Source organism: Peromyscus leucopus, chromosome 3, assembly GCF_004664715.2.
Source record: "Peromyscus leucopus breed LL Stock chromosome 3, UCI_PerLeu_2.1, whole genome shotgun sequence".
NCBI classification, from domain to species: domain Eukaryota; kingdom Metazoa; phylum Chordata; class Mammalia; order Rodentia; family Cricetidae; genus Peromyscus; species Peromyscus leucopus.
In genome coordinates this window covers 143,321,351-143,342,380 of record NC_051065.1, presented here as the reverse complement: position 1 = coordinate 143,342,380, position 21,030 = coordinate 143,321,351, and the positions used below count along the sequence as shown (strand labels likewise).

At 48.8% G+C, this 21,030-nt stretch overlaps 1 protein-coding gene across 3 annotated transcripts in view; it reads left to right on the top strand.

The window, feature by feature from the left end:
- The first annotated feature begins 1,796 nt into the window (after positions 1-1,796).
- Positions 1,797-21,030, top strand: part of Tspan11 (tetraspanin 11) — a 68,215-nt gene continuing 48,981 nt past the window's right edge. The window contains exon 1 of one of the 3 annotated variants that reach the window (XM_037204125.1): positions 1,797-2,154. The gene's annotated coding sequence lies outside the window, so the exon portion shown is untranslated. Of the gene's footprint in view, positions 2,160-21,030 lie in introns of all 3 variants that reach the window. The other 2 variants (XM_037204124.1, XM_037204123.1) reach the window with 2 other exon arrangements.

Here is a 21,030-nt window from a genome sequence, read left to right as displayed (position 1 = left end):
ACTCAAGTTCTGTGACCCGGAAGGCCCAGCCCTTCTCCTCGGCTCCATCTCTTCCTCAGACCTGGGTTCGTCTTTAGCTCTGTCTGTTCTTCCTACACTCCCTCCATCTCACCCTCTCTCTCAGTCCATCTCCTGCTTCCACCCCTCTCCTAAGACTTCCAGAATCACTTTTCCAGCACATGGATGGGCACCTTCCTCTGAGAAATCTCAAGCCCTATTGACTCCCCCCTCCCCTTACCCTCCCACCCCCACCCCCCATCTCCCACCCCCAGTGAACTCAGCTTTGCCAGCTCCAGGCTGTCCTCCAGACTTCCGAAGTTTCCAGCACCTCAGCTCCCCCAGGTCTCTCCCTCCCAGGCTCCGTCTCCCGCAGCACAGCACTGTAGACCTCTCTGTTTGCACTTTTTCCTTTCACCGCTCCCATCCCCAGTTCATCTCTCACAGATCTCATCACCTCCTCGCAGCCCCTCCATCCCCCTGCCTTAGTCCATTGCTTCAACAAAATAACTGAGACTGAAGAACACAGAAAGAACCGAAGTCTATTTGGCTCATGTTCTGCAGGTCAAGAAGCCCAAAATTAGACAGTCATGTCTGACAAGGGCCTCACACTATTACAGTGTGGTAGAAAATGAAAGAAGGGAGTTATTGCCTTCAAGAAACAAGGGGGACATCATGCTCTGGTCTACACACACACACACACACACACATTATGCACTTGTATATACAAGAATACACCCACACACATGCACATACACCCAAATAAAAATGAAATAAATACACCCTGCTCTCTGGGATAACCAGTCCAGGGTGGGCCCATAGAAGCTGACTTCCCAGAGAATTAACCCTGTAGTGTGAGAGCAGCATTAATCCCTCCAAAGCCCTCACCACCCAAACACTCGGAAAGGTCCCACACTCCTCAACCCTAGGCACCAAGTCACAAAACATGGCCAAACCACAGCCCCAACTCATGCTCTCTCTGATAGCCCATTCTTAGCAGCCAGCTGGGCACTTAGAGTGCGGTGCCTCAATAGCCGGGAACTTTCAGCTTCCCCTGCCTCTCTCATGACTGAGTTGTCAACTTCACCGGATTTAGAATCAGCTAGGAAGCACACCTTTGGATGTGTCTAGGAGGACGTTTCCGGGAGAGGTTTCACTGAGGGAACATTGGAATCGGCACCGGATAACAAAGAAAAACACAGCAAAGCGGTCTGAGCACAGGCCCATCCATCCATCCCTCTCCGTTTCCTGACTGCAGACACAATGTGACCAGCCACCTCTGCACTGGTCTCTGTGCCATTCAGTCGGTGACCCACTGCACGCTCACACCGTGAGCCAGAACAAACCCTTCCTGAAGGTGCTCTTGCCGGGTATTTTGACACAGCAAAAAAGAAAAATACCGAAGCAGGGGCAAGCCTTGCTCACTGCAGTCACGGCTGGCTAAGCGCGGGTTGTTCCTCTTGGTAAATCACACAGGGTGCTCGGCCGCTGCTGGGCAGCCTGGGTCAGCAACTCTGATTCTTCACCCACTGGCAAAGACTGGGCCTTTGCGGTCTGCCCTTCCATTGTGTTCCAATCCAGAAGGGATCTGGCTTTTCTTTGGTTCCAAGGAGGGTAAAAATGACGGTCCACGGGATTTGGGGAGATGGCTCTTGTGTCTCCAGGAGTGATAAGTGGGAGGCTTGTCTCTACACCCCATGAAACCCCTCAAGGATTTACTTCTTCCGGGATCCTGAGATTCTCCCCCCACCTCATGAGGACCAATCTAAGTCTGAGACGGGGATTATAGAGTGAGTGGGTGGGACAGGGATGGAGGGCCAGCCCCTCTCCTTCTCCTCCTCCGCCCCACCCCCACCCCACAAGTTTCCCGGGGCCACTTCTGCACTACTGCCAGGACCAGGAGCTCCGTGTGCTCTGAATTGGAAGAAGAAGAAAAAAAAAAAAAGCCAGCTCTAAACAAAGAGCAGCCGGGTCCTCGCCCGCCCCGGGCCTGTGGGCGCGTCCCCGCCGCCGGCCAGTCTGCGTGAGAGGGGCGCACGGCAGCCTGCCGGGAGAGGCAGGAAGCTCGGGGACGGTAGACGGCTGTGGCCAGGACAGCGGCAGTCACCACTCCAGGCTCCTGATCCTTCGCTACATCCAGCCGGGCTGTTGTGGCCTGCCTGGTAAGTACAGGTGGCGGCGGGAGACTTGCGCGCCGCTGGTGGAACTGGCACCAAGTGCCAAGGGGATGTCCTGGCAGGGGTCCCCCAGCTCAGCTGCCTGTCTCCAGCAGGACCCCCACAGGGGCTTGGTGGGCAGGGAAGTCACCCTTGAGTGAGGATGGGACAAGATCTCACTGGACCTGGGGTGGGTGCTTGTGTGGGTGTCACACTATGCTCAGCAGAGGGGAGTGGGGGAGGTCGGGACTACCCTAAATGTCTGCCTTGCCTTTCTGCCCTGGATTACTGTTAACTTCTAGCTGGGCCTCTGAGAGCCTGAGCCATGAAACATGCCCCTTACATAACTGTCTCTCCAGAAAATGTCCCCCTCTTTGTTCACCCCAAATGCCAGGGGCTGCCTCTTGTTTGTTATCTGAGGCAAGGCTTCAGGACCCCATGAAAAGCTGCTGGCAGCTGCTGAGTCTAGGACACTGGGGGATTGTTCCCGGGCAGTCTGTCTTCCCAGGCTGGGCTATCCATCAGGCCCCAAGGCCCTGCTGGGCATTAGTGGAAATGGAGTTCGGCAGGCCTTACCACCTGTGTGCACGTGCTGAGCCCTGTGCCTGAAGCTGACTGCCTCCCATGCTAAGGAGAAGGAAGAAGTTTCTGGGATGTGCCGGTTCCCAGTGCTCACATTCGTGAACTAGCTGGAAAGTAGGGGAAAGGAGGGCTGGTGGACCTCTTAATTTGGTCTAGACCTCAGAGGGCACAGGAAGAAGCAACCAGAGGCCTCAGCAGGAGGTTAGAAGGGGCATCAGAAAAAGAGGTAACTTCTAGAAAATTCCTAAATGTACTGCAGGGCATAGGGTGGTGGTGAAGGGATGGGGAGAGAATGAGGGTAGTATGGAGCCAGATTACATGTTCTGTGTTTAATTTGTGAATCATAATGAAAACAGCTGGTGGAGTTTGGCACCCCGAGTTTAGACCAGAACTTAGGAGGGACTTTAGCTGCCAAGACTGTGTCACAGCGCTGTGTCCCAGAAAGATTATCAGAGGTCCGTGGCTTATTGTACACGGTGGGGCCAATAACTGTGGCCCTGCTGTCTCCTAGGTGGTTGGAGGAACAGTGTGGGCAATGTCTGGGATGGGGCTTTAAGGCAAGGGGATGGTGCTGGGCACACAGGTGCCAGCTGGTGGCTTGGGAACGCCCTGGTGGTCTGCAGCTGCTTGGTCTGTGGTGGTCAAGGAAGCCCTTATGCTCAGCACCAGAGGGGTGTCTGTCTGGAGCCTGGGTCTGGACTCTTGGTTGGAAACGTGGAAACTACAGACAGGCTTCCCACAGTTTCTGTGTGAATGTCTTTGGCAGCGCAGAAGAGAAGCTGGCTTTGGTGGCCTTCAAATCCCCTGGGAGCCTTCCTTCTTCAGAAAGCACCTCTCCGGGGGAATGGGGGTGATTTGATCTGCCATCTTGCTTTTTGGCTTTAGACCTCCCTGCAGTTTGCTCCCCAGAAAGTAGGCAGTGAAGAAGTCTGTTCCCCAAGGCCAGAGGTTTGGGGCATTACCTGAAGAAGTCTGACTTTTGTGGATCGGGGACTTCAGAACCAAGTCCAGTCTCGGGCCAGGGCAAGGCACTGATATGCAGACAGCACCAGCACCAAGACCTGGTTAGGTGGCTTATGGCCCTTGGTTGTCACCTGTCACAGAGACCTCTTCTCATGCAGTAGCTATTTAGTTAATGATTGTGAAAGGAACGGACCCTGGGTGTTGGGGCCTAGAAACCCAGAGTTAAGTATTGTTTAAAAAAGAAAAAGATCACTTTCCATCTATGGATCTGCTTCCCACTGGTCAACATCAGGGTGTCTCCAAGCATCATTCTGATCTTGCCTCCTGTGTCAGCCAGTTGCTTGAGGCCTTTCTGGGTCTCCCATTTGAAATAGCCTGTCTACAGCTAGACCCCAACATCCCAGTGTATCCCACTGACAGCAATCGCCACATTCTAAACTTACCGTTGCTGCTTGCTGTAGTGTAAGTGTGGAGAATTACATTATAATGTACATTATATTATACACTGTAATGTGTAATTATACATTATACAGTATATTATAATTACATTATAATAACAAAATACATTATGTTTGTTATATGTCAGCTTCCAGGTAGGATTTTCTTTGATGATGGAGTCTTCCCACACAAGCTAGAAAACCACCATCCCAGAGGCTTACAGGCATGTACCCAGCTCCACGTTAAAACATTCTATTGTAACTAGCCACTAATAGCTATTTAGCCTTCGAAGAGGACCTATGCAGCCCCTCCCCATACAGAGTGGTTGTTCCGCAAACCAGGGGTGGTCATGGCATCCATCCCAGGCTTGTTTTTATACACCTGGCTTTAGTTCCTAGGATGTTCAGTCAAAATCAATATGAAAAGAATTCTGTACACATACAGCATTGAGGGGCATGTGGGATGGGCATGAGATGGGGAGGAAACATTGAACAGCAATGAGGTGGCTGAACTATTCACAGATTTAGGGTGGCTGTATCTGCCCTTGTTCTCCCTGAGTGTGTTCCCTGGCTACACTGCCCAGATCACCCACAGTGATTTTCTTTGAGCAGTGGGCAGTGGAGGGAGAGCCTTTTCTCAGAGCTGTCTCTGAATGCTAAACCAGCCATGGGAAGGAATCCGGCCTGCAGGTACATCAGCATGCTTCCTGGGGTCTCGAATCTCACCCCCAGATAAAGAAATCACTCATACTCCCTTCCTAAAAACAAAATGGCACATGAGGATGTGACTGCTATGTCCAATGCCACCCTGCCACCAAACTCCTTGGGAGAGCACTCCTAGGCCTACCTGCAGTGGAGAAGGAGGTGGCATTGCACACATGTGTTACATGTATTCATCAAGTGTCAACCATGAGCCTTGAGCTTCTGGGCCCCAAGGAATACGTGAAGACACAGCTACTTCTCTCTAAGCTCCAGTCACTGACATATTTTCAACCTCACTCCCAGGAAGAGATGAGAAAACAGCAGGGTGGAAACTACATCACACACACACACACACACACACACACACACAACACACACACACACACACACACGCACACGCACACGCACACGCACACACACACACACAAACACAGGAGCCATACCTGGGGCACAGGAGAGGCAGGCCCATTCTGGCTCTGCCCTTCCTCCTGTGTGGCCTTCTGTGTGTCCCCTGACCTCACAGTGTGAGTATCTCATTTTCTCATCTGTAGAGCTGAGAAGTGATCTCTTCTAGTGAGGTGTGTGGATGGCTGAGTACAGTGGGAAAGCGTGGCAGACAGCTTGGATTCCCATGGGTGACCACATTGGAGTAGACGGAAGAAGGCTTTGTGGTCAGAAGGCCATGGACGAGGCAGGCAACTACTGTACATTGTGCCTCACATGGGAATGATGGAGTCCTGGGAATTATGCATAGACCAGCCTTCATCTCCCTGGACATCTTCCCTGGTCCCTGCCTGTTGTAATTTGAATGAGAATGGCCCCCATTGTTTCATATGTTTGAATGCCTGGTCCCCAGTTAGTGGAACTGTTTAAGAAGAATTAGGACATGTGGCAGTGTGACTTCATGAGAGGAGGCATATCACTGGAGGTGAACTTTGCAATTTCAAAAACCCACATTAGGTCCACTCTCTCTCTGTCTGTCTGTCTGTCTGTCTGTCTGTCTCTCTCTCTCTCTCTCTCTCTCTCTCTCTCTCTGTCTTTCTGCCTGCTGCCTAAGGGTCAGGATGTAAAGCTCTCAGCTACTGCTCCAGCACCATGCCTGTCTGTTTCCTGCATGATAATCATGGATTAACCCTCTGAAATTGTAAGCAAGCCCCAATTAAATGTTTTCTTCTATAAGAGTTGCCTTGGTCATAGTGTCCCTCCATAGCAATGGACCAGTGACTAAGACACTGTCCACTCCAGAAGCACACCTGTGGGGTACAGCTGCCTTTCAACAGCCCCGTCCCACCTTTCCCACAGCCCTTCCTGAAGGCTTGTGATCTCCAGGAAGTGGGCCCTTACAGAGGGTTCTGAAATGTGAGACAACTTCTCTGGCCGTCCCTGAGGTGTTCTGGAGCAAGGAGCAGCCTCCCTTTTTGGCAAAGCCGTGGGATGGCCTCTCAAGGGTTCTCAATCCTACCCCAACCTTGGGGTTCTTTCTTCCTTTGTCAACATGGAGTTCATGTTTTAAAAGATCTTTGTTAATCAACTTTTAATACATGCAAGATATTTGTTTCTCTAGTTTAAAAAAAAAAACTTAAAAGATTCAGTACCTGGTGGTTTCATTTTACTATGTCTGTTCTCCTTTCTCTGTTATATTGTTTTCATTTTAGACAATCAGTTTACACCATTCACTAAGAGGGCAGGTGTGAGGATGTTTAAAGAGAAGAAAGGCAAATGGGGGGTGGGGAGAAGTTTCCAGTATGTCTGAGGCTTGCAAAAATGAAGAAAATTAGGTCAGACTGTGAAACCCATTTGGCTGGTAAGGGTCTCCATTTCTCTGAGTGTTCTTGAAATATTGCAACAAGACTTCTTTCTCAGAGTTGCCTCTGATGAATGAGCATTAACCTCCCTGCACTTAAAAACCACTGTCCTCTTCCCTGGCTTTGAACTTGTGTCCCTCAGCATCAGCTAGAGATGGGATCAGATGATTGGTTCTTTTAGCCCTATCCACTAGCACAAAGTTTGGCTCAAGGAGGTGATATCCACTAAATGCTCATGGCATGGACATTTCAGGAAGAATGCCAGTCATCACTGAAGATATGTCTTGGGAAGAGTTCTTTCACTCATCAGAGCCGGCTATATAATCTGGGGGAGCCAGTGCAGGCTGGAAACACAGACGTCTACTCCCTTGTGCAGGAGATGCCAATAAAAGCACAGAAACCAAAAGCCTTTCCTTTCTTGCTTGCTCTCTCTGGGCTTGTTGTGTTATTGTTTCCTGGTACTAAATGACATTGAGTAAAGAAAGATTGATTGTAAGTGACCAGCATAACTCCTGCCACCAACCTTTCTACTACGCAGTGCCCACGTAAAAGGCAAACACTGAAGCATTTAAGTTGTATGTGGATTCACCCAAATCCCACAGTTCAGAGGTCATAGGTGTGTTTCGTTCTTACCAAAAGAGTAGCAATGAGCCGGGTGGTGGTGGCACACACCTTTAATCCCAGCACTCGGGAGGCAGAGCCAGGTGGATCTCTGTGAGTTCGAGGCCAGCCTGGGCTACAGAGTGAGTTCCAGGAAAAGCACAAAGCTACACAGAGAAACCCTGTCTCAAAAAAACCAAAAAGCAAAAAGCAAAAAAACAAAACAAAACAAAAAAAGAGTAGCAATGATGCATGAAACCAATTCAACTGTAGTTCACATCCTTCTAGAGACACAGTTGGCAGCAGCACTCAGCCTTCTGCTCTGAGGAGGAAGGAAGGGCTGAGGAGAGAGAGCTATGGACCTGTCAGGCACTGTCTTCTCACCCACTGTCTGTGCCAGCTTCATTTGTGCTGTCAATAGCTGGCTCTCGCAGGAAGCCGTTCATAGTGAAGACAGGGCATGGTAACCTGCTTCTCAGGATGCTGGCCTTGCCGTGTGCATTGGAAGCAGTTTCTGTTCCAGCACAGAATCTCAGAACTAACCCAACCTTTTCTCTGCTGCATGTGAAACACCTTATCTTCTATGGACTCTTAGAATTCTGGGCTCATAAGCAGCTGTCAATGTTGTACACGTGGAACAGCATGGAAGAGTGGAATGTGTGTAAATGTGTCCCTTTCTCACGTCTATGTCCCACTGGATCACTGGATTTCACTGATAAAGAACAAGTTCAAAGATAACATTGTTAAACATCTCAAGGTGTCAACAGCAGAGCAGTGAGCCCAGCACAGGGCCCTTCTGAACCCAAGACAATGTGAGCCTACTCTGGTTGCATGGCCATGAAGCTGCCTAGCCTCATACTTTGGCCTTGTTTGGGGTCATATTTTAAGATGCTGTGCTATCTCATTGTATGTCAGCTTGACACAAGCTAGAATCATCTGAAAGGAGGGAACCTCCATTGAGAAAATGCCTCCAGAAGATCTGGTTGTAGGGCATTTTATTAATTAATTATTAATTAGGGAGGGCCCAGTCCACTGCGGATAGTGGCATCCTTGTCCTGATGGTCCTGAGTTCTATAAGAAAGCAGGCTGAGTAAGCCATGATGAGCAAGCCAGTAAGCAGCACCCATCCATGGCTCCTACCTCTAGGTCCCTGCCCTGTGTGAGTTCATGCTCTGACTTCCTTCTGTGATGAACAGTAATACGGAAGAGTAAGCTAAATGAATCCTTTCCTCCCCAAATTCTGCTTTGGTCACGGTGTTTCAGCACAGTAAGAGTAGCCCTGACTAAGGCAGATGGTGTCCCAGTTAGGGAAGAACAAACCCTTTCAGCAAAATGGGAACATGGTGCTTCCATTTCTATGTCTGAGGCTCTGCCTTTCTGATGTCATCACTTACATTTGTGTTGTGTATGGGGTATGGGGGGGGGGTGCCTGCCTAGCATGTCCTCAATGTCACTAAACATATACATATATACACACACAAGAAAATACATACACGGCTCAGAAGAAGGACTGGTACAGTGGCACATGCCTATAGTTCCAGCTACTCAGGAGGTCGAAGCAGTGAGATTACTGGAATTCAAGAATAGGCTGTACATCATAACAAGCCCTCTCTCAAAACAAAGCTCCCAGAGAAAACAATAAAGGGTAGGGATGGAGGTGAGCAGCATTGTACATTTGGTCTGAGGTTTGAAACCTACTGAAAAGTAAAATCTCCTCACTCTTGGCCTTCGGGATACACGCTCCCTGTCTGAGCATGCTCACTTGACCTTCGGGATGCATGATCCCTGTCTGAGCATGCTCACTTGACCTTCGGGATGCGGGCTCCCTGTCTGAGTATGCTCACTTGACCTTCGGGATACGTGCTCCCTGTCTGAGCATGCTCACTTTTGCACCAAGGCTGAAAACACAAGAGGAATGAAGGCTTTGTCATCAAGAGAATATTCTTTGGGTTAAGGAAAAGAAATGAGCAGAGAAGGGGCCGTGGAAAAAGTACTGCATAACTTCAATCTGGGGGTGCTTTGTGTAACACAGAGCCTTAGAGCAGCAGGCTTTCTAGAAGATGATAACTCTTCTGTGATGGGGAAGAGAACATGAGACAGGAAGTGAAGAGCACAGCACAGGAAGGGGAGGGAAACAGAGGTAGGTGACGCCTCACTGGGCAGGTGGCTCAGGGCTTTCAACTCAGGGCAAACGTAAAATTCTACTCAAGTTCTAGAAAGCAAGTACCAGTATAGTGAACAAGGGGAGTGATTTAGGGGGAAGCACCCTCCCTTTTTAATGTAGAGAGGAAAACAAGACTAGAAAAGGCAGCAATCCAGAGGAATGGTGCAAGTTAAGCATAGAGAAGCCATGTTACCATGGCCCCCGTTTCAAGTACTTTTCTAAGCACTGTGATGAACTATCTGACAGACGTGACTTCAGGGAAAAGAGGTCCATTTTGACTGTCCTGTCAGGGCGGGCTTTGAGGTCTCAGATGCCCAAGCTAGGCCTAGTGTGGCATGTTTGACTATGCCCTCAAACATTCATGTTTCAAAGGGCGTAGTCCATCAAGACCATGAGCATGGCAGCAGATTCTCCTGTCCCTGGCAGTAGAAGGATGGAGGCTGCTGGTCACATCATAGCGCAGACAGGAAGCAGAGAGCTCAGGCAGGAAGTGGGGCTAGGCTGTGACCCTCAAAGGTCCACCCCCAGTGACCCACATTCGCTATGTTCTCCCCACCCCACCCCAAAGGTTCTACAATCTACCAACGTTCAGACACATGGGCCTGTGGGGCATTCCACATGCAAGCCATGGCCCCATCTGCAAAATGGAGATAATGACCATGCTCTAAATGTCAGACATATTGATGCAGAGTCCATGAGATAGATTATAATCCCAGCCCTCTGGATGAGGCAAGAGAGTTGAAAGCCAGCCTAGGTTACATAGGAAGATCTCATCTCAAAAGACAAAATGTAAACAAAAACACAAAACCCATCAACTAAACAAACACTGACTTTGTAGGGCTATGATGATTATACATGTAAGAAATGATTTTTTTCTATCAAAGGCAGGTAGCCTACCAAGGATCAATATTGCCTAAATATCTCTCATCTTATAACATGCCTATGTGCCCAGCCACTAGACATTACCAAGCTCTGTCACACCTTTCCCCTTCAAGCTCCTACTAATGGGATGTGATATGGGCCACCTGTGTTAGTGTCTTAGTTTGGGTATTGCTGTGAAGAGACACCATGACCACAGCAACTCTTATAAAGAAAACATTTCATTGGGGCTGGCTTACAGTCCAAAGGTTTAGTCCATTATGGTCATGGTGGGAAGCATAGTGACATGCAGGCAGACATGGTGCAGGAGAAGGAGCTGAGAGTTCTACATCTTGATTCACAGACAGCAGAAGTGAATGCCACACTAGGCCTAGCTTGAACATCTGAGACCTCAAAGCCTGCCCGGACAGTGACACACTTCCTCCAACAAAGCCCACACTTACTAAACCTGCTAATACTGCCACTCCCTATGAGCCAAGCATTCAAACATGTGAGTCTATGGGGCCATTCCTATTCAAACCAACCCAGTTAGGGAGGAAAGACAGACAGCATCTTGGTCATGTACACTCACTAGCCTGGTTTGAGTCAGCGCATACTCTTTTTACAAAAGGAAATTGCCTTGCCAGGTAACTCTCACTTTATTTGTGTGTTTCTTTATTCAATACTAAGGATACTCACATACATCCTCATATAAATGATTCATAAACTACATTGTTGGAGGAAGGGGCTTCATCCTCACCTGGGACATGCAGGTAACTTCCTAAACCTTAGAAGCAGTGGGTAATGATGATGCAGGGATGGAGGGTTACACATGATCAGGGGACTGAGTTCGGCAACAGCCAGGGTGTTCTAAAGCCATGTCTTTTGCTTTGGAGTAGAGCTAGGGTGATTATGATTTTTTTTGGCCAGTGGCCAGAAGAATGTGTTATTTCCTTGCCCAGAAAAGTCAAATACCTTTTAAAAAGACAAATATCTATATGCTTGGCTCGCTAGTAAAATGATTCAGATATTTTTCTTAGGAATTACAAAGTCCCTAGAAAATACGTTTGTAATGACTTGAGAAGGAACGCCATGGTTTATTTACCAGGAGCCTAAGCAGTTTCCACGCTCATCTCACTGAATCACAGCATCTTCTGGACTTTAGACCCAGAAGATTCACATCTGAGTCCCAAAGTGAACACTCAGATTGAAATTTAGACATAAGACTGTTCTTGCATTTGCATGCACAGACACACAGTCTCCCGAATCTGTGTTGTGAGGAGACAGCGAACTGAACCAGGAAGCTGGACTTGTGGGATCCTTGGCTGAAGAGGTAACCCTGACTCGGCAGCATCCCTGAACCTGCCAGGTCTGGTCTTGTCCCTGAGACGTGGGCCTTTTCTTTGGAATGGGCAGGCTTGTCTATTGCCCCTAAAAGGAGAAGAGTGTCAGTGGCCCTTAACCTCAGGTAAGGGAGCCTTTGGATCTGTGAAATCCCTCAGAACCCAATCAGTGGTAACATTTTTCACATGACTGAACAATCACACACACACACACACACACACACACACACACCTCCGAGGAAGGAAGGGTCTTATGGCTCACCACTAAGCCATAGTGTTTTATTCCAGACATAAGACAGACACTATTTGGAAAGTAAATGAGAAATTGTACAAATCCCCCTGTCTGGGAAGAAAGGTAAGTTTCTGTGTCATTGGGACACTTTGTCCAATTCCTATCACCCAGAGTGTGTGCCCATCTAATTCACAGCCAGCAGGCTCTGAGTACACTTAAGCAAGGAATAATGTACACGTGATGATAGCCTGTGGGGTCAGCCTTCCTTCTCCCCATAGTGTAGCTGAAGTTTTCTCCAGTCCTGCCTGGCCCACAGTCAGGACAAACCTCTCTCATCCGCCAGTCCCGTAGCCGCTCAGACCCAACCTAGTAAACACGTAGAGACTTACATTGCTTACAAATTGTATGGCCGTGGCAGGCTTCTTGTTATCTAGTTCTTCTATCTTAAATTAACCCATATCTATTGGTCTATAAGTTGCCATGTGGCTCAGAGCTTACCAGTACCTTACATCTCGCTTTTCATGGCGGCGGCTGGCAGCGTCTCTCTGCCTCAGCCTTCCACTTCCCAGAATTCTCCTCTCTCCTTGTCCCGCCTATACTTCCTGCCTGGCTACTGGCCAATCAGTGTTTTATTTATTAACCAATCAGAGCAACACATTTAACATACAGAACATCCCACAGCACCAGAGTGCACAGAACGTAGAAACTGGGGCCCCTTCTTGCTGTGCTGAAACTGGGGGGATTCTGGGTCTGGTAAAATTTTTTTTTTTTTTTTTTTTTTGGTTTTTCGAGACAGGGTTTTGCGCCTTTCCTGGAACTCGTTTTGGAGACCAGGCTGGCCTCGAACTCACAGAGATCCGCCTGCCTCTGCTCCCGAGTGCTGGGATTAAAGGCATGCGCCACCACCGCCCGGCTGGGTCTGGTAAATTTCTAGGAGGTGTTATCACTTGGCTGCAGGGTTTGGAACTTCTGCCTCTGATGCTTCAGTGCAAACTCTGCCCGCGAGAGAACAGTTGCAGAAACAATTGGAATGGCGTCCAGCAGCTGTCATGCTGTGGTTACGTGGACTCAGAGCTCGGGGCCCCAAGAGTCAATCCACTCAGTGCCCTCAGCTGAGGGCAGGGTCCAGAAAGCTGTGGCAACAGTGTTGGTCCATCCAGGGCTGCATTTGGGAAAGAGAAATGAGCCAGCACCCATCCTCAGCCCATTGGTGCTGGGGGCCGAGCTGAGGGCCAAGCACAAGGGACGACTGTCCAGAAGTGTCCTGAAAATGTTACGGTAAGAAAAGCGAGATGCAATAGACGTAGGACATAGGACACTGTGGATAGGAAATACTCAAACTAAGGAAATCACAGACAGGAAGCCGAGTAGAGGACCCCAAAGGCTACAGGAGGAGCCGAGGAATGAGTACTTCAAGGTGTGGGTGTTGGGTTTTTGTTGTTTTTGTTGTTGTTGTTTTGTTTGTTTGTTTGTTTGGTTTGGTTTTTGTTTTTGCGGCGCTCTTACCCTGTGAGGAAATGTCACGAACCATGACAGAATCCACTAACAAAAGTTTTATTAAGATAAGGGAGAGGAACAGATGTGCACAGGCCTGTGGGAAGACACGTGAGTGAAGTGGGCTGGGAATCATGGAGCCGGCTTATAAAGGCTGGGCCGCGCCTGCGCACACAGGCCCATGTGGCTACTCCATGCATGTGCGTAGATCAGATGGTTGCGCTGCGTGCTTTACACAACCACACAAAGCCAAGGGGTCCTGGCCACACAAAACATTTTGACTCAGAAATGACTAGGCGGAAGTGACCCGGTCCCACCAGGCATGCGCAACCATGCCCAACCGTGGGGGCGTGATGTGAATCCATATCAGTGAGGTTTCCAGCTTGGGTGATGAGAAAGTTCTAGAAATGTAAGAGGGTGATAGCTACTCAACCTTATGAATGTATTTCAGGTCCCTGGATTGTATGTGTTAAAATGGTTACTGGGGTCAATTTTATATTTTGTGGATTTTGTCACTATGAAAATGGGTGAGGTGGGTGTGACCGAGGCCCAGAGATAACAGCAGCCAGCTTCCCAGGTGACCTCACAGGTGTCCTTGAGTTCGTGCTGTGCCCGGGGTCATTCTAACCTTGGACAACTGTGCGATGATGACACTCATTAAAGAATCAGAAGGTAGGATCTCAGAGTCCTAGAGCTGAGGCTGTGTTGTGGTCCCGGCTTTGGGGAAGTGGGAGGGGAGGAGGAGATAGTGAAGAGAGAAGCTTAACTTGGAGGGATGCTCTACACCCCTCTTGCACCAGCAAGGCTCCACCTGACTTAGTCTTATGTATTGAAGTCTACCGAAAAAGTTGTTTGAAGAACATACTTCCAGAACACCAACCTTGTCAGGTACAAACAAAGAAACTGAGGCAGAGAAAGGGATAGCACCCTGTTCCCTTTTTAGCCAGTAGAGAGCGGAAGGAACCCCTGATACTCGGCCTTCTGCTTGCCCACCCCTGTCCTGCCATGAGGTCAGTGGACTTCCGAACAGCCCCATGAGGAGTCCCTTCCTTTGGTAATCCTGTAAAGCGAGGACTTCCCTCAGCCCCTTCACTCTCCTCAGTAGGGGTCCAAGAGCACACACACCCCAAACTTCACCCAAAGAAAGAAGCAAGCAGCTCCTGTAGGTATGGGGCTTGAACCCTGCCCAGCCTGGACAAAGAAAAGAGTAGCTTTTCCTCCAAGGAGATGTAGCTCCTTCCAGTGAAGACAGTCAAGGAAATTATAGCATAGGTACCTCTCTGAATGGGGGGAAAGCATAGGCTCTGTCTTCACTTGAATGATGCTGGGTTTGTTAAGAGTGCTCAGTCTATGGCAAGGCTCCTAAGCTTTCCAGAGTGTGGTTGAAGCTGGCATGTGCAAATTCAGTCTGCTGTGGCAGCAGTTTCTCTAGGTGGAGGTCAGAGTTTGACTTCTCATCCTAAGTTTCCTCCACTTCCTTGGCTGGATCTACACATGCAATTGCCATCCTGGAGCAGTTGTTAGGGACTGATGTGGTTGTGCTAGGCTGGGCTGGACAGCCCCTCGTGGGCTCTATGCCCCTATGTCCAGCAGAGCCACGGGACATCAATTAACGTATGCCTGATGGTCCCTTCAGATAACCGTATTTTTTTCAGAACTCATTTAAATGAATGCTCATTCCCCACCCCTGGACTCTGATAGACACTTGAGTTTATTTACCTTAACCTCCTAAGTGGTGATTCTGATTCCTACTCCTGGGCCAGAGGTGACAGATCCCCATTGTTTATGAAATCCAGGTCAGGTCTCTGAGCCTGGTGTACACCCTTCTCAGCCCCTTCTCTTATAAACCATCTCCTATAAACCATCCTATAAACCTTCTCCTATAAAGTTCCCTCTTCAGCACCCCTGTAAATACATCTTGGCCTTGAACTTCCTACACTCTGCTAAAGTGATATTACTCTGCCTGCTGCCCCAGCTCTGAGTGTTTGGAGGTCAGAGACTGCCTTATTAATTCTTTTCAATCTCTACCACCTAGCGCATGTGTACACATATGGGGACCTTAGACATTTGGCAAGTTAATAGACTATCTAATCTCAGGGGAAACGGATACATAAATAACTTCCCCATGCAAAGTGAGGAGAGGCCTGAGGCAGGGAGGTGAAAGGAATGGAATGGGCGGATTCCCAGGATGCTCACTGAGGAGGATGCAAAGGGGGTGGCTGGGACTGTGAGGATGAGGGATGAACATTAGACAGGTAGGTGGAAGCTCCCTTCTGAGAGGATACCTAAGGGCTAGAGGGGTGGCACTGAAAACCAATGACTCTGTTTTGAATGGATTGTGGTCCTGGGTGAGCCTGGATCTCAGCAGGCTCTAATAGCCCTTCCTAAATTTCCCTGAACAGAATGAATTTAGCTATGGTTCTGGAAGGTAGAAAGTTCAAGACTATGGCGATGGCTTCTGGAAGGGGTCTTTATTCTATGTCCTCTCAAGCCACAGAGAGAAGGTACAAGGAGATGAGGGACAGTGAGCAAGAGGAAGCCCAATCTTGTTTCACAACAAATCCACAGGAGAAAATTAGCCCACCCTGTGAGAACGCCATTAATGGGCTCTTGTCTGGTCCTTCTCCGCTGTCCTGAGGATTAAGCTTCTTACACATAAGCTTTGGAACCATCTTCAAACCATAGCAATTAAGGCTTATTAGAGGCAAACAAGAAGCCTCTGAAGAAAATGGGATCATGAAATCAGCGAGGCCGTCTCTTAGTCACTGTTCTGTTGCTGTGAAGAGACACCATGACCAAGGCAACTCTCATAAAAAGAGCACTTAATTGGGGGCTCACTTACAGTTTCAGAGGCTTGGTCTGTCATCATCACGGCAGGGAGCATGGTGGCATGTAGACAGGCGCTGGAGCAGTATCTGAGACCGGTCCTGTCGTCTGATGTAAAGACGCAGGCAGATACTGGGCCTGGCATTGGCTTTTGAAACCTCACAGCCCACCCACAAAGACATATTTCCTCCAACATGGTCATGCCTACTTCAACAAGGCCGCACCTCCTAATCCTTCTAATCTTTCCCAAATAATGTCACTCCCTGGTGACTAAGCATTCAAATGCATGATTCTATGGGGGCCATTCTTATTGAAACTACCACAGGCCATATCAGTGGACCCCAGGGAGGGTGCTTCAGAAGGAAGGTGTGGTCGGGTTGTGGCTCAGTGGCTTCAACAGTGAGTCCAGCACTCATGAAACTCTGGGTTCCATCCCCAGCACACACAAGAGAGAGGGGTTGGGAAATGAGGGTGTGCCGGCGTCTCACTTCCATCAGAGAAGACCAAAAAGCCACTTCCTTGGCTGTTAGTAGTAACTCTGGGAATCATGGAGTGGTGAACTTCAGACAGCAGTGAGTTCAGAGTGTCTGGACGAGGGAATGACCTCCGACCTCAGTGGTGCAGGAGGACTAATCTTCATTGTCAGCTGGCTGGGTTTAGAATCACCTAGGAGACACACATCTGGGCGTGTCTTTGATGGTGTTGCCAGAGAGGCTTAACTGAGGAAGGAGGACCCACCCTGAGTGTGGGCAGCACCATCCAGTGGGCTGAAGTCCCGGGCTGAATAAAGATGAAAGGAGAAAGGAGGAGGAAGCCAGCTAGACTCTGTCTCTCTTCCTCTCTCCTTCCCTCTTCCCTCCACCTCTCTCTCTCCCTCTTTCCCTCTCTCCCACCCTCCCTCCCTCCCCTCCCTCCCCTTCCTTCTTTCCCTCTTTCTCTCCTTCCTTCCCTCCTTCCCCCCATCTCATGATTACGGACACAGTGTGACCAATCACCGCATACTTTGGCCACCATTATCTCTCCACCATGATAGAGTCTCTCCTTCAAACTTCAAACCCAAGTTCCCCTTCCTTTGTTGACTCGCTTCTGTCAAATCTGTCACCATAGCAACAGGAAACGTGATACCTCATCGAATACTAAAGGGAAGCAGGGCCTGGGGCCACCTGGGAGACCTGAGATACAAGGAGCATTGCGTCCAGACACAACTTTGAACCTTATACCTGAGCTCACACCATGGTTGTCATTATTTCTAATGGAAGTCTAATTCCTCACATCTAGAGGCAGAGCCACAGTAGAATTTCATTTCTTCTTTTTGAGAGAGACATTAACCAGAGAAGATTGACTCCCAGAGATGCAATCCAGTAAGAAAAAAAATATTGAGCTGCTGAACCAGAACCCAGCAGGGCAATAGCTTGAAAAATAAAGAATTGTCTCCGGTGTAGCAGTCCAAGATGGGTAGGCAGTTCCATTGCACATGGTCATTCCGGATCCAGGAACACATGGTCTGGTTCCTTTCCCTGTCATGCAAAGGGCACTGTGTGTGCCCAGACCAGCTGCACCAGCATCAGCTAGACACACATGTTCGCTGCTCCCCTCAAGACTTTCGGAATGAGATTTCTAGGGAAGGGTCTGGCTCCAGGGGTAGCGGTGGCATTTGTGTGACTTTTGCAGTTTTGGGGTGTCTTAGCTCGGGTTTCTATTGCTGTGAAGGGACACCATGACCAAGGCAACTCTCATAAAAAAAAAAAAAAAAAAAAAAAAACAAAAACATTTAATTGAGGTGGCTTGCTTACAGGTCAGAGGTTTAGTCCATTATCATCATGGTGGGGAGCATGGGGGCTGGGAGTATGGCATCATGTAGGCAGACATGGAGCTGGAGAAGTAGTAGTGTGTCCTACATCTTGACTTGCAGGCAACAGTAAGTGCTCTAAAACACTGCCTCTCCAGTGATACACTTCCCCCAATAAGACCTCACCTACTCCAACAAGGCCACACCTCCTAATAGTCCCACTGCCTTTGGGGGCCATTTTCTTTCAAACCACCATATAGGGATAGAGCCCCATGCCCAGATCTCCCTGTGTTTCTGCAACCACCCAGACAATTCTAAAATGCCCTTGAATTTGAGAGCCGCTGCACTTTCCTCTCCTACCTTTGTCTGGGCAGTTCAAACTGGATTTCAGGGGTATGTATGTTCCAGCTCTTAGGAAGAAAGGTTATGAAGTGACTGGGCATTGAGCGCATGGAGTATATTCTGTATGTGTTACCTTTGCATCCAAATGCCAGAAAAAAACTGAGAGAAACAACTTAAGGAAGTGTGGTTGTTTGAATGAAAATGACCCCTATAGGCTCACAGGGAGTGACACTATTAGGAGGTGTGGCCTTTTGAGAAGACAGGTGTCACTGGAGGTGGACTTTTAGGTTTCAGAAGCCCAAGCCAGGCCCAGTGGCATTCTCTCTTCTATTACCCACCAATCCAGATGTAGAAATCTCAGCTGTCCAGTGCCATGTCTGCCTGCATGGTGTCATGAAGATAATGAACTAAACCTCTGAACTTAAGCCAGCCCCAATTAAATGTTTTCTTTTGTAAGAGTTGCCTTCACAGCAATAGAAACCCTGACTAAGACAGGAGGAATGATACTTTTCTGAGAATTTCAGTCCATCATAAGGGGTGAGGCACAGCAGAGAAAATCAGCTATGGCTGCAGGAGTGAGTGGCAGATGCTGTTCACATCCTAGCAAACCAGAAAGAAGAGGGTGCTCTTGGAAGCCAAGAATACAAATTCCAAGGACCTGCCCCTAGTGACCTGTCTCCTCAGCCAGTCTCCTTTTCCTAATGGTTAAACAGCTGCCCATAGCAGAGACCAGCTAGGGACCACATATTCAAAGTGTGAGCCTCTGTTGGACATTTAGGATTCAGGCCACTACATACATCCACTGTCTCCAGCTCCAGATCTTTCAGCTTGGAGCACTGCAGTTGGGCAGCTGTGTGCCCATGACAATGAGAGAAGGGGAGAACAACCTCTAGAGGACCATGGGAAGCCTAGGCTACGTTATGACTCAAACATAAGTACGTTTGATGCCACTATCCATCTCTGGAAGAAAGACAACCACTCTCCAGGCCCAGTTTGAAGGGATCTATAGTCTTCTATTTTCATTTTGTTGCTGTTTGTGTGTTTGTTTTGTTTTGTCAAATATAGCAACCCCAACTGTCTCCCGATCTTTCCTGAGATTGCACAGCCCAAGTCTTAGACTCCTTCCACCCATTATATATTACACTGCCCAGCCTCTGCTTGGCAACGGAAGGAGAGTACCTATGTTTATCAGGAAATGATGGGTGGTATGGAGCAATGCTGGCTCCATACAATTGGAAATGGGAGAGAGAAGGAAGGTGGGGAGCTTGTTAAACTTCGCAGCTGTATGGACCGCACACTGAACAATTCCATGAGTAGCCATGCACATGAACCATGAGAAAGCTGTCTCTTCCCAGAGCTGGATAATGGAGCTGCGGGATCTGTCTCACTCCCTTGAGGAACCCAATGTACCCCGAGCTCTTGGGTCTTCCTGTAGTCAATGATCTTCACCTTACAGATCCTCGGTGCATCCTAAAGAGGTCACCTAAAACATCACTCTGGTCTGAGGACCTGGACAGGAGGGTCTCTGAGTTCCCAGATTCAAGATCCAACAAGAGAATGTGTGGGAGTTCTCTCCTCCAAGCCTGAGGCCTCAAACCTGAGAAGCCACTGCTTCGACATCACCCAGACTTGATTCCAGATCTACCCTGAACATAAAACAGAAACTGTGGCCCAGCCTCACTCACTGAGACAGTGCAAGAGACCCCTGGTCTGGGAGCTGCTGTCCTGTACCTGAAACTGGATGGCTCACGATCCAGACCCCTGGCCAGGCAGTCTGCATGGCTTCTCAGGCCCTTAATTCCCTAGTCTGCAGACTAAAGAAACCATATATTCCTGAGCTGAAGGTAGGATGACCTACTTACCTTGTACTTGGCATTTATGGACATCCTGGGCTGTTTTAGGTTCCACAAGCACAGTATATCTCTAACCTTGGGATACAGGAAGGTTGGGAAGGGAGACAGAAGACAAAAGGGAGCCCTTTGTGTTATCTTTGTTGAGTGTCCCTTGTGATAAGCCGTCAGTGTCCTAGACTTCCCCAGCTTTTGTGTGGATGCAGCTTAAGGACTATAACAATGGCCAGACAGAGAGGGTTCAGGAGCTGAGGCAGGGGGATGACTGTACGTACATTTTGAGGTCTGTAAGCTGCCTGACTCCAGCTAGGCTTCTTCTGTGGTCTGACTCACTCAGGAAGCACTGTTCATTCTTACAATGTTTCCCATTTGTGGAATGGGAAATGCCCTGTTCCCAGAGGGTCTTGTCAAGATCAATTTAAAAAGGCTGTCTACTTTGATGTGTGGTGGGCATAGGTCTGGATTTCTTATTTGAGGATAAAACTGAGAGGAGAAAGAGGATGTTGTGGAAAGGACAGAGAACACCCAAGGGGAAGGCAGGAGTCCCCAGAGCTGGACTGGGTGAGGCTGTCCTGGGAAGCCCTCGATTCACTGAGCCATCTCTGCGGAACTCCCATTGTGCACAACACAGGCATGGGTCACAGAGGCCATGCAAAAGTACACTTCTCTCCCCTCTGTGATCTTCAGCTCCACTCCCTTGGGGCTCTGATGGAGAGGACAGAGAAGTATCTGAGTAACTCTCAAGAAGTTTGAGAACTTTCAGGAGACTCTTCAGTGGATCTGCCCAATGGTTCCATCATTCCTTCACCACCAACTGATGCTCACACCTTCTGCACACTATTCTGTGCTCAGAATCCAGAACTGAGTTCCAGTTTCAACTATGACTAGGG